We start from the raw sequence: 11,161 nt of genomic DNA on the forward strand, positions 1-11,161 counted from the left end.
GCATTTTCAATTTTGAGTTATCAATTACATAATGTTTGCTGTAGGCCAGGCCCTGTTCGATGGACTTTATAAATATGAACTCATGTAATCCTCATCAGCAATCCTGTGAGGTAAGAGTACCAGTATTATCCCATTTTACAGATGGAAAAACTACCACAGATGTGTTCATGAACAGTATCTTCTATTAATATGACTGTTAATACTGATAATTATCAAAAGGTGTTATACTCAGGCAGGATGTCTGGTCTGAAACTCAAAGCCCCAAATCTAGACTTTCCTGCTCCTCCCACGCAGCTGGAAAAATCAATTCACAAATCCTCCTTTGGCCTGGAGGCCTGTTGGGCTTGGGTTCTAATCTTCGATCTGTCCCCAACAGGTAGACAATTTGGGGCATGTCATTTTCCCTCTGTGGGCTTTGGGGTCTCAGCCCTGCTTTCTTCACGAGATGAGGGTAAGTTGAAGATATTAAGGAATTCAGTGAATCATAGGTTGAGAAATTGTTTTGCTATTAAACAGTGTCTGCATGAGGCAGTTTGCTAAAAATAATAATAGGAAGAAAATCACTGTCATCCATTGCTGTCTGTGCATCTGCTTTTGGAGTTAGTACATTTCAGACATTATTGAGCGAGAGTTAAACCCTCACTAGATAGTTAAACGTCACTATTATCATCACCCCCATTTTTCAGGTGAAAAAATAGAGGCGCAGAGCCTTGGCCCTTGTACACAGATGGAGTGGCAGTGCCTGATAGGGAACCTGAGTTGCTCTGAATCCCAGATCTGTGCTGAGCAGACAAAGACACCTGCCCTTCTCCCCAGCTGAGAAAGAATGATAGAGACCCCACGGTGGGACATGTCCCGAGTGACTGAGCCCCCACTGGATGTGGAGTGAGCTCATCAGGCTAGAAGCTGCGGGCTGACGCCATGGCTGGGCACAGAAGCCTCAGCTCTCTCTGTAATTACAGCTGGGCGGGGCCGGCTGAGTTGGAAGCCAGTTGTGGGGATCATTCGCATGATGCACCGGAGAAATCTGGTCCTGCCTGGGACCTGGGCAGGGGCTGGGGTGAGGTTTCTGAGTGGGTGGGACAGGGTGGAATGAGTTTGTGTACGGATTTGAGTGAGTGCTGGGGTGAGTGTGTGCTTAGGTGCGGAAGGGGCTGTGTTTATTTATGGGCGAGTCTGCCGGTGGGTGTGTTCAGGAAGAAACTCCCCTCCTCCTCCCTTCCCAGGCCACCCCAAAACCTCCAGAGGACTCCTCTGCCTAAAACAAGGCTCAACTGGGACCAGGAGACCCGGGGGGAGGGGAAGCCTGGTGAGGGAGCGGGGAACTGAACCTCGATGACTTAATCCACCTTCTCATTCAGGGATGAGGGGGAGGAAAGGGAGGACACAAAGGTAGAAAATAGAAATAACAACCATTCGCATTTATGGGGCACTCGCCCCGTGCCGGCTTCTGTTCTGAGCACTTTTAATGCATGTGTCTGAACTCTTTTACTTCTCCCCACAATCCTGTGAGGGAGGATTTTTTATTTATTTAATATTTATTTATTTATTTTGAGATGGAGTTTCGCTCTTGTTGCCCAGACTGGAGTGCAATGGTGCAATCTCGGCTCAGTGCAACCTCTGCCTCCCAGGTTTAAGTGATTCTCGTGCCTCAGCCTCCCCAGTAGCTGAGATTACAGGCACCTGCCACCATGCTTAGCTAATTTTTTGTATTTTTAGTAGAGACAGGGTCTCACTCTGTTGGCCAGGCTGGTCTCAAAGTCCTGACCTCAGGTGATCCACCCACCTCGGCCTCCCAAAGTGCTGGGATTACAGGCATGAGCCACCATGCCTGGTGGGAAGGATGTTTTATTAAATCCATTTTAGAGATGAAGAAACTGAGGCACAGAGAGATGACCTGATTCACCTCTGTCAGTGACAGACCTGGGATTCAAACCTGGGCAGTTTGGCTCTTGACTCATCTGCTACACTTCCTCTGAAATCAGAGTCATGGCTCACATTTATTGAACACTAACCATGTGCCTGGCCCTGTGGTCAACAGTTTTATCCATGACCTCATGGAATCCTTGTGGTTCAGAGAGGTGAAGCCACCTGCCCTGGACCACACAGCTGACCAACGATTAGAATCCAAGCCAGTGGGACTTGGGAGTGCATGGTAATAACCAGTATGGGACAATATTGGCCAAGTTCTGCCCCGCGATCCTTCCACACTGCCTGGTGTCCTGTTTCCCCTTGGGCTCTCCTTGCATTCCTAGGTCTGGCAGCCTTTCATTTCAGGAAGCTGAGGAGGGAGGCAGCTGCTCCTGCTACCCCGGCCACCTGGTGAGGAGTCAGCTAACACACGGAGAAAGCAGTCACTAAACCCCATGGGCTGTCACCAGTCAGATGAAAATATGACTCCAGGCTCAGGAGAGGTCCAGAGGAGAAGGGGCCTCCAGACTGGTCCTGCCAGGGAAGAAGAGACCATAGAGGGGGCTGTGGTGCAGGGGAAGGATGGTAGATCCTGGGAACCAGAACAAAGTTCCTCTTGGCTGCCACCCTCTTAGAGCTTTCCTGGGGGGCACACCACTATTCATTCTCAAAACAGCCCAGGAGGAGGATGAGATCACCCTGCATGCCCGAAACTGGGGCCCAGCAGTGGGGAAGCGGTGGTCTGAAGTCACACAGGTGGTGCTGGGACAAAGTAGGGCAAAGACACAGCTTTCAGGTTCTGTGCCTTTTCTTTTCAATATAGTAAGAAAGATAAGTTCCCACCCGCCCCTAGGGTATTCCCACCCCCAAGCCCCTCTGACGGTCTGAAGACCCGTCTCCGTCTCTGAGTTGGTTCTGTTGGGTGGCCCTGGATCCCAGCACATCCTCCAGAAAATAGGAAGAAAGCATGCTCATGCCTTTTTATTCCTTTTGTTTCTCAGACCCCCTACAATAATGCTAATGGGATTTCCAGCACACTCGGCTCCATGACAGCAGGACCCTTGGGTGTCCTGTTCATAGTGGCATCCCCGGTGCCTAGAGGGTGCCTGCTGCACTGTAGAAGCCCAGCATACCTTGGATGAGTAGATGATATAGTATCAGCAACCCTGGGTCTGAATTGCCCAGATCCCCACTGGGTAGACTCTACATGCAGTAACAACATCAGAGTGTGTGTGTGTGTGTGTGTATATATATATATATATATATATATATGTATATATATGGAGAGAGAGAGAGAGAGAGATGGAATTTAGCTCTTAATGCCCAGCCTGGAGTGCAATGGCGCGATCTCGACTCACTGCAACCTCCGCCTCCTGCGTTCAAACTATTCTGCCTCAGCCTCCCAAGTAGCTGGGATTACAGGCATGCACCACCATGCCCAGCTAATTTTGTATTTTTAGTAGAGACGGGGTTTCTCTATGTTGGTCAGGCTGGTCTCGAACTTCCAACCTCAGGTGATCTGCCTGCCTCAGCCTCCCAAAGTACTGGGATTACAGGCATGAGCCACCGCTCCTGGCCAACATCAGAATATTAACTAGCATTTCTGCAGACCATAGAAGGTGCCAGGGATGAAGATTTCCCAAACATGCTCTTTTTAATGTTCACCACAGCCCCCTGGAGGTTTTATACTATCATTATTTCCTTTTTACAGATGAGGAAACTGAGGCACAAGACATGAGGTGACCTGCCTGAGGCCACCAGCTTATGGATTCTGACCCCAGGTCTGTCTGAACTTCAAACCCACGCCTCTTTTCTCTGCCACACACCCCAGCAAGAATGAATAAATAAAATAAAATAAACAGCCCATATGGTCCCTCCCTAAATGAGTCTATGCCCTCACAATCCTAGGAAATTAATATTTATTTGAGCTCTAGCTTTCTTGTATTATTTTCTCCAAAATTATTTTCAGGAATTGCTTTCCCTGACCACCTCTGCGAATAATAACGATAGCAGCAGTAATAGTAGTAGTAATAATAATAAACACATATTTAACATTTTGTACCAATTGTAAGTGCTTTGCATATATCAACTTATTTAATCCTCACCTGAATTGCTCTAAGATAGCTATTATTAACCCAATTAACAGATGACAACATGAAAGGACAGAAATGGTTAAATAACTTGCCCGAGGTCACACAGCTACTAAGTGGCAAAGCCAGGATTCACATCTAGGCAATCTGGCTCCAGTCTGTATTCTTAACCGCTACGTGATTCTGTGAATAACAGCAACAAAATAGCAGTGATGATACCCACCATTATTTGAGAACTATCCTGCACCAAGCTCTGCTAAATGCCCTATATGTTGTGCCTCTTTTAATCCTCATAACAACCCTTGGAGGTAGAAGTCCTACTGTTAACCACATTTTACGGTTGAACAATCTAAGGCACAGAATCAGATTCGGGATGACTGGCTGCAAAGCCTGTACTTTCAGCTGCCAGGGGAGCCTGTGCCACCTGGCCCCTGGTGTACGCCCAGCCAGAGCACTGGCCTTCCAAACCCAGATCTACCGGCAGAACACAGCCGAGCTTCAGGTCACCGGACCACCTCTTCCCCCACCTTCTTTCCGGGCTTCTTTCTCTGAAAGCTTCTTGAGCCCTTCTAGACTCTCTCAGCTGAACAAATGACACAAGGAACACGTTGACATCTGAGAGTGGCAGCTGCCTGGGAGGCACTGTCACTGTGTTGATCAGAGGATCCTTACATGTTACTGATGTGAAAGCCACTTGGGGCTAGGGCAGGGGGTGGGGGTCCCCAAAACTTAATGACAGCTCCTCTTGGCTGCAAGTGCCCTCAACAAAAGAGTCAGGGCTCAGCTATGGGACAGAGAGGATCATCCTGCCCTCTCTCCACCCATCCTCAAGGAGGGACATCCCCAGCCAGGTTTTCAAGGGCTCTATTTCTTATACCTGAGCCTAAATCAAGGCTTCTGAGATGTTTCATGGTCCAAATACTTATTCCCCGTTCAGGGAACCAATATCTCAACTAACCAGAGTTTTCAGAAAGTGACTGGGTTGCTATTTCCTACTTATTCCCACTTAAGAAAGACAGTAGAACATAGTGGGTAGGAACTCAACCAGATCTGAATTTGAATCCCGTTGGCTCTGCTGCTCTGGGCACGGAACTTAGTTTCTCTGAACCTCTGTCTTGTCTTCTGTAAAATGAAGATGATCCTAAGACCTAACTCCCTTAGTAGGCGTCAGCATTGATTATAAGAGGAAATGGTCAGGGAGGTGGGCGTGCCCTAGGTCACACTGGACCTTGCAGACTCCAGTAAGAGGTCAGACTTTGTCCTGAGCACATTGAAGAACTCTTGAACTCTTTGGAGGAGGAGAGTGCTGTGATGAGAACTGAGTTCCGGGAAAATCACCACCTGCTTTTGGAGAAGATCTTTTGGCGGTTTTATGGGGACAAGCTAGGAGGCTGTTGTAGCGGCCCCAGTGAAATGGCAACCTTGGCTATGTTGTTGGCTGAGCAGTAAAGCATGGATATAAACATGGTCTATTAAAGAAGCAGGAGCATTTTGACTGCTGATAGTGATGAGTGGGGAAGAGAAGTTTGCATCAAATGCATGTCTTGGTTTTCAGACCTTTCAACAGGGTGAATGAATGGTGGTGCCACTCAGTGAACATGTGAGAAGGAGCAGATGCGGGGAGTGGGAGACACAGGCTGTTCATTTACTCATGGATTCATTCATTCCATAATTGTTACGTTCTCACTTGGAAAGCACTAGCCGAGGAGAATGGCTTGAACCTGGGAGGTGGAGGTTGCAGTGCAGTGAGCTGAGATCACACCATTGCACTCCAGCCTGAGCGACAGAGTGAGATTCTGTTTAAAAAAAAAAAAAAGAATGCAACCATTTGTCTCTTATCTACCTATGACCTGGAAGCCCCCACATCCCCGCTTCGCGTTGCTCTGCCTTCTCCTCTGGTTGTCCCACCTTTCCAGACTGAACCAATGTCCATCTTACATATTGATTGATGTCTCGTGTCTCCCTAAAATGTATAAAACCAAGCTGTGCCCGACCACCTCGAGCGCACGTTGCCAAGACCTCCTGAGACTGTGTCACAGGCACGTGTCTTCAACCTCGGCAAAATAAACTTTCTAAATTAACTGAGACCTGTCTCGGATTTTTGGGGTTCACAAAATAAGCAATAAAAAGAATTTCAGATGCCGTCGGTGGCATTTGAACCAGAGCAATTCCATCTTGAATAGGGGCTGGGTAAAATAAGGCTAAGACCTGTTGGGCTACATTCCCAGGAAGTCTGTCACAGGATGAGAAAGGAGGTCAGCACAAGATACAGGTCACAAAGACCTTGCTGATAAAAGAGACTGCAGTAAAGAAGCCCGCGGAAACCCACCAGAACCAAAATGGCAATGAGTCACCTCAGGTCATCACCGCTCCTTTTTTGCTAAGTATAATGTATTAGCATGCTAAAAGACACTCCCACCAGGGTCATCACAGTTTAGATGCCATGGCAATGTAAGGAAGTTATGTTTAGACCTCCATGGTCTGAAAAGGGGAGGAACCCTCAGTTCCGGAATTGCCCCCTCCCCAATTCCTGGAAAACTCATGAGTAATCTACCCCTTGTTTGGCATATAATTAAGAAATAACCAAGTTATTAGTACTTTCCCAGTGCTAATATTATTCTAAGGGGTAAATCATTCTGCCTCCTCTGTGTAGAGCCTGGCTGGGAAAGTGGTACATGTTCCTTTCAGTTTGGAGCATTTATGAAGAATTCCATCATGAGCCCCTTAGACAGAGGGTAGCTCTGAGATCTTTGGAAAAGGAAGAGCTGGAAGGTCTGTAATCTTGATGCCCCTCTCCCAGATACCTCTGAGGTCAGAGCAGAAGCTGGTTTGACCAGTTGGTGACTTTGATGCCAGACAACTGCTTTGAAAACAGCTCTTTCTAGGTCTGGGAGTGACAGCTCTTAGGAGCGGTCAGCTGACAGTGTTTTCCAGCTTTGTTCCAGAGCGGGAGGAAGACTGGAGTGGCTGGGGAGGACGTATACAGATGGAGAAGGAAAGATTAACAAGATATTCCTTCTGGGGACTGTCTTAGCTTCACCCTGAATTTGAGCTGGGAGCAGCTGTAGCTGCAAACAACAGACAGTCAAAATAACAGTGGCTGAAACAAGAGAGAAATTTATTTCTTCTTAATGTTGAAGTCCAGAGAGATTCTATCTGAGGCTAACATGTGTCCCTCTTCCACCATGTCCTCAGGCTGGAGAGCCCTTCTATCCTAGTGCTTTATCCATATGGGCTCTATTCCCAAAGCCACCTCATGAATCAGAAAGTCACTTGTTCACATTCCAGCCGTCATGTCCACATTGCAGCCAGCAAGAAGGAAGGAAGGAAGGAAGGAAGGAAGGAAGGAAGGAAGGAAGGAAGAAAAAGCACAGACAAATCTCTTTCATAAAAATTTCTGGACACTAACACTATGAATTCTGTCTATAGATCAGACATCTTGCAGCTATGGCCACTCCTAGCTGCAAAGGAGGCTGGGAGATGCAGTCTTTATTTTGGGTGGCTATAATCCCAGTTATAAATTGGGGTTTCCTGTTACTATGGATGAAGGTGGGATGGCTATTGGGAGGCAACTAGAAACACTGCCACATCCAGAGAGAGTGAAGACAGACTTTGCAGAAGCATTCTTAAGGTTTCATTGAGTTGAATCCCTTGGAAAACTGGTGGAAATATATACCTCCTCTGCACTGAAATGCTAATATTTTAACATAGAAATTGTGGCTTGGGATTTCAAATGATTCACAGACTCTATGAAGCCCGAGCGTAGGAGGGCACGGTTTTCTTTAAGATACCTTAACCTAGAAATAGGTTTTGAGGTGAGAGAGACTGATGGGAAAAAACAAATCCTCTCTCTCTCTCTCTCTCTCTCTCTCTCTCTCTCTCTGTGTGTGTGTGTGTATATGTGTGCGTGCGTGTGTGTGTGTGTATACATGCATTCCAACCCCTTTCCATTTGGCAATACGACTCTATTTGATGTGATTTGTGTTATTTTGGTTTTCAATTTGCGGTGTATTGTCAAAGGGACATACTGTTATACCTTCAGAAAACATTTGACAGTTTCCATGGCAAAGGGGAATAAAGACAAAAAGAAAAATTTCCATGAGTCATCTGGCTATAGGTTGGCCACAGCTGTACAATGGCTGAGTGACAGCATTCCAAGGGAGTGGTAAACCCATTTTGTAAACCCACTATGGGTGGAAAGGCGTGAACAGTGCCCCAGTGTCTTTTCTATTGATGGTTTCATACTAGAGCCACTTGGGTGGAAACTGTTGATGAAATGTCAGGATGGAGATCTACAAGGGAGATTGCCAAGTTCTCAGGAGGCTTTAGATCCTTCTGAGAAGAGGAGAGCCTTATTGAGGGAGGCAGGTGGGAGTGCCTCTCTTGAGAATCTGGTGGTGTAGGTGATGAAACGTGGGAAGAAATATTGCTCTATCTTTTGCCAAGGTGACCTGAAATCCTTCCAGAAATTATCATGAGCTTACATGAGCAACTGATCCTCTACCCTCACCCCCTACCCCGGGCTTTTTTTTTTTTAAAAAAAAATTATCAGTAACAATGGAACTAACAGTCAGGCACTTTGCTCAGTCCTTTTCAGGAGTCTCCTCTACTAATCTTCACAGCAGCCTTATGAGATTGATCTCTTACTATTCCCATTGGAAAGATAAGGAACCTGAGGCTCAGAGAGGTTAGGTCACCGACACATAGACACACAGGGAGGAAGTAGCAGAGTCAGGCTCAAGTCCAGGTCTGTCTGATTCGCAAGCCCTTGCTTTCAGCCACTGCCTTTTAAAAATTGCGCCATTTTCTAATCTAAGTGTATATATCCAGTGCTTCGAACAATGCTGGACAAACAGTAGGTGCTCACGCCTACCCTACCATACATGCTGCTTTCTCTCTCGGGGTGGAAAGAGAGTGTGCATGAGAGATCCTTAGAGTCCCTGTGTGGGACATGTCACTGCCTTGCCACAGTCCTCCCCATCCCCCACATAAGCTAAAAATTAAGCAGCTCAAGAATGAATGGGCATGGGAGGGGAGCGGGGCTGGCACTCCAGGATTCAATCACTTGACAGCTGGCCACATGCTGCTGAATGTACAGAAATAAATGAGGCGGACAAGACTCCTGTCCTCATGGAGATGGGCAGTAAACAAGTAAACAAGTAAGCACACTGGTTACAGGTGGCAATAAGCCTCATGGAAGGAATATGCTGGGGAGGCGGGGAAGGCAGGCGGGTGTCATTGACTCTGGCCCTGTACACACTCAATTGCCCCTGTGTGAGATGACTTCCTTCCCTCCTCTTTCCTTCTTTTTTTTTTTTTTTTTTTGAGACATAGTCTTGCTCTGCTACCCAGGCTGGAGTGCAATGGCATGATCTAGACTTACTGCAATTTATGCCCCCCAGATTCGAGTGATTCTCCTGCCTCAGCCCCCCCGAGTGGCTGGGATTACAGGCATGCACCACCATGCCTGGCTAATTTTTGTATTTTTAGTAGAGATGGGGTTTCACCATGTTGGCCAGGCTAATCTCGAACTCCTGACCTCAAGTGATCTGCCCACCTCGGCCTCCCAAAGTGCTGGGATTACAGGGATGAGCCACTGTGCCTAGCCCGTTTCCTCCTCTTTTTTAACCCTTCCTTTGCTCGACCAACCCTATTCATCTCCCAGGATCAACCTAGAGGTCAATTTCTTTTCTTCAATGCCTTGCTTGACCCTGCAAGGCTGTTTCACGAGCCTCTTTGGACTCACTTTTATGCTAGCATCCAGCTGTTACCACTTACTATCTGTGTGACCTGGGGAAACCTGTCTGTGCCTCAGTTTCTGCATCTGCAAAATAGGTATCAGAAACTGTATCTTACAAGGAGGTTGTGACAGTGAATATCTAATTTATGTTCACGTATGTGAACCACTTAGAAGCATGGCTAGCACATAGCTGGCTCTGTATGTGTTGGGTGCTTTTTGTGCTGGCTTTACTGTCCCCATTATGGCATCTAGTAGAACACCTAGATCACTTAAGATACCAGACCTGGACGGCATTTTGGGTGCCATCTAATTCAGTGACTCTCAAGCTCGGCTTCATATCAGAATGCTCTAGGGAGGCTTTTAGACACACCAATGTCACCCTGAGAGATTCTTATTATTTGAGGTGGGGTGGGTTTGTAAAGTTCACAGGTGAGTTTAACGTCTAGCCAGGGTTGTGGACCACTGGCCTGGTGTGTTCTGTTTTAACAGGTAGAGTAAGTAGGTCCCGGAGAGGGACTTGATTTACTTAGGGCCATGCAGCAAGTCTCGGTCCCTGCCTCTCAGGAGGATTTGTTTTCTGATGTTCCTCCCACCCCTCTGCCTATGCCGTTGCTTCCACCCCATGGAAGGGCTGTGTGTGCCCCCAGGGCTGCCCAGGTGGGGGTGTTGAATGCATGCCACCTCTGCTCCATTATTGGACAGCTGTCAATCTGGCCTGAGACAGAGACATCTCCAAAAGGATGTCTCCTCTGCAGCCCAGACCCCTGGGGCTGGGAGAAGTGTCTGTTGAGAGCAATTGCTAGACAGACAAACATATGGATTCTGGTAACTTGGAGCTGGAGCAGGAGCTAGAAAGGTGAAGGCATCTTCCAGTCTCCTGACAGCCACAATTTATGGGGGAAAGTTACCGGGGGCACCTAAGAATGGCTAGCTCTGAGTTGATGGGGCTCCTACCCTCAGGGGGTAAAGAGGCGTAGCAGAAATGACCCTGGGGCCCACAGACCTAATACCTACTAGCTATGTGGTCTTCCCTCCATAAGCCTCAATTCTGTCCTCTGTCAAATGGGGCTAAATGATGTTATGAGAATGAAACAAGTGTATATACCTCAAAAAGTTATAATTAGGTAACTCTCCCCAAAGGAGATAAGTTAATGCAGGCAAATAGCCTGGCAGGTGATAACTGATCCCTAAAAGTTTATTATTATTAATTACCATTATTTATTAATGAAGTCTTGAAGAGGACACTGGTTGTTGCTTTATCCAAACCTATTTGGGAAGAAATAAATCAGTGTGTTTGGGGGGACTTGCGGAGGGTGGTATATAGTCATGGATGTACCAAAGGAGGTTATCCCATTCAAATGATTCCCAAGGGAAATTTCTGCTGGGCAGGATACAAGCGAGGCAGTGGCACTCACCTGTT

General features: G+C 47.1%; 1 long non-coding RNA gene across 1 annotated transcript; it reads left to right on the forward strand.

Annotated features, from left to right (window-relative positions):
* Positions 1-991: 991 nt before the first annotated feature.
* Positions 992-3,770, forward strand: LOC135276222 (uncharacterized). Its single transcript, XR_010343768.1, has 3 exons — positions 992-1,060; positions 2,913-3,137; positions 3,498-3,770. It is a non-coding gene; the product is annotated as an uncharacterized LOC135276222 (long non-coding RNA).
* The last annotated feature ends 7,391 nt before the right edge of the window (positions 3,771-11,161 follow it).

This window comes from Aotus nancymaae, unplaced genomic scaffold (genome assembly GCF_030222135.1).
Source record: "Aotus nancymaae isolate 86718 unplaced genomic scaffold, 86718_ANA_hifiasm-v0.15.2.pri h1tg000021l, whole genome shotgun sequence".
Lineage (NCBI taxonomy): Eukaryota > Metazoa > Chordata > Mammalia > Primates > Aotidae > Aotus > Aotus nancymaae.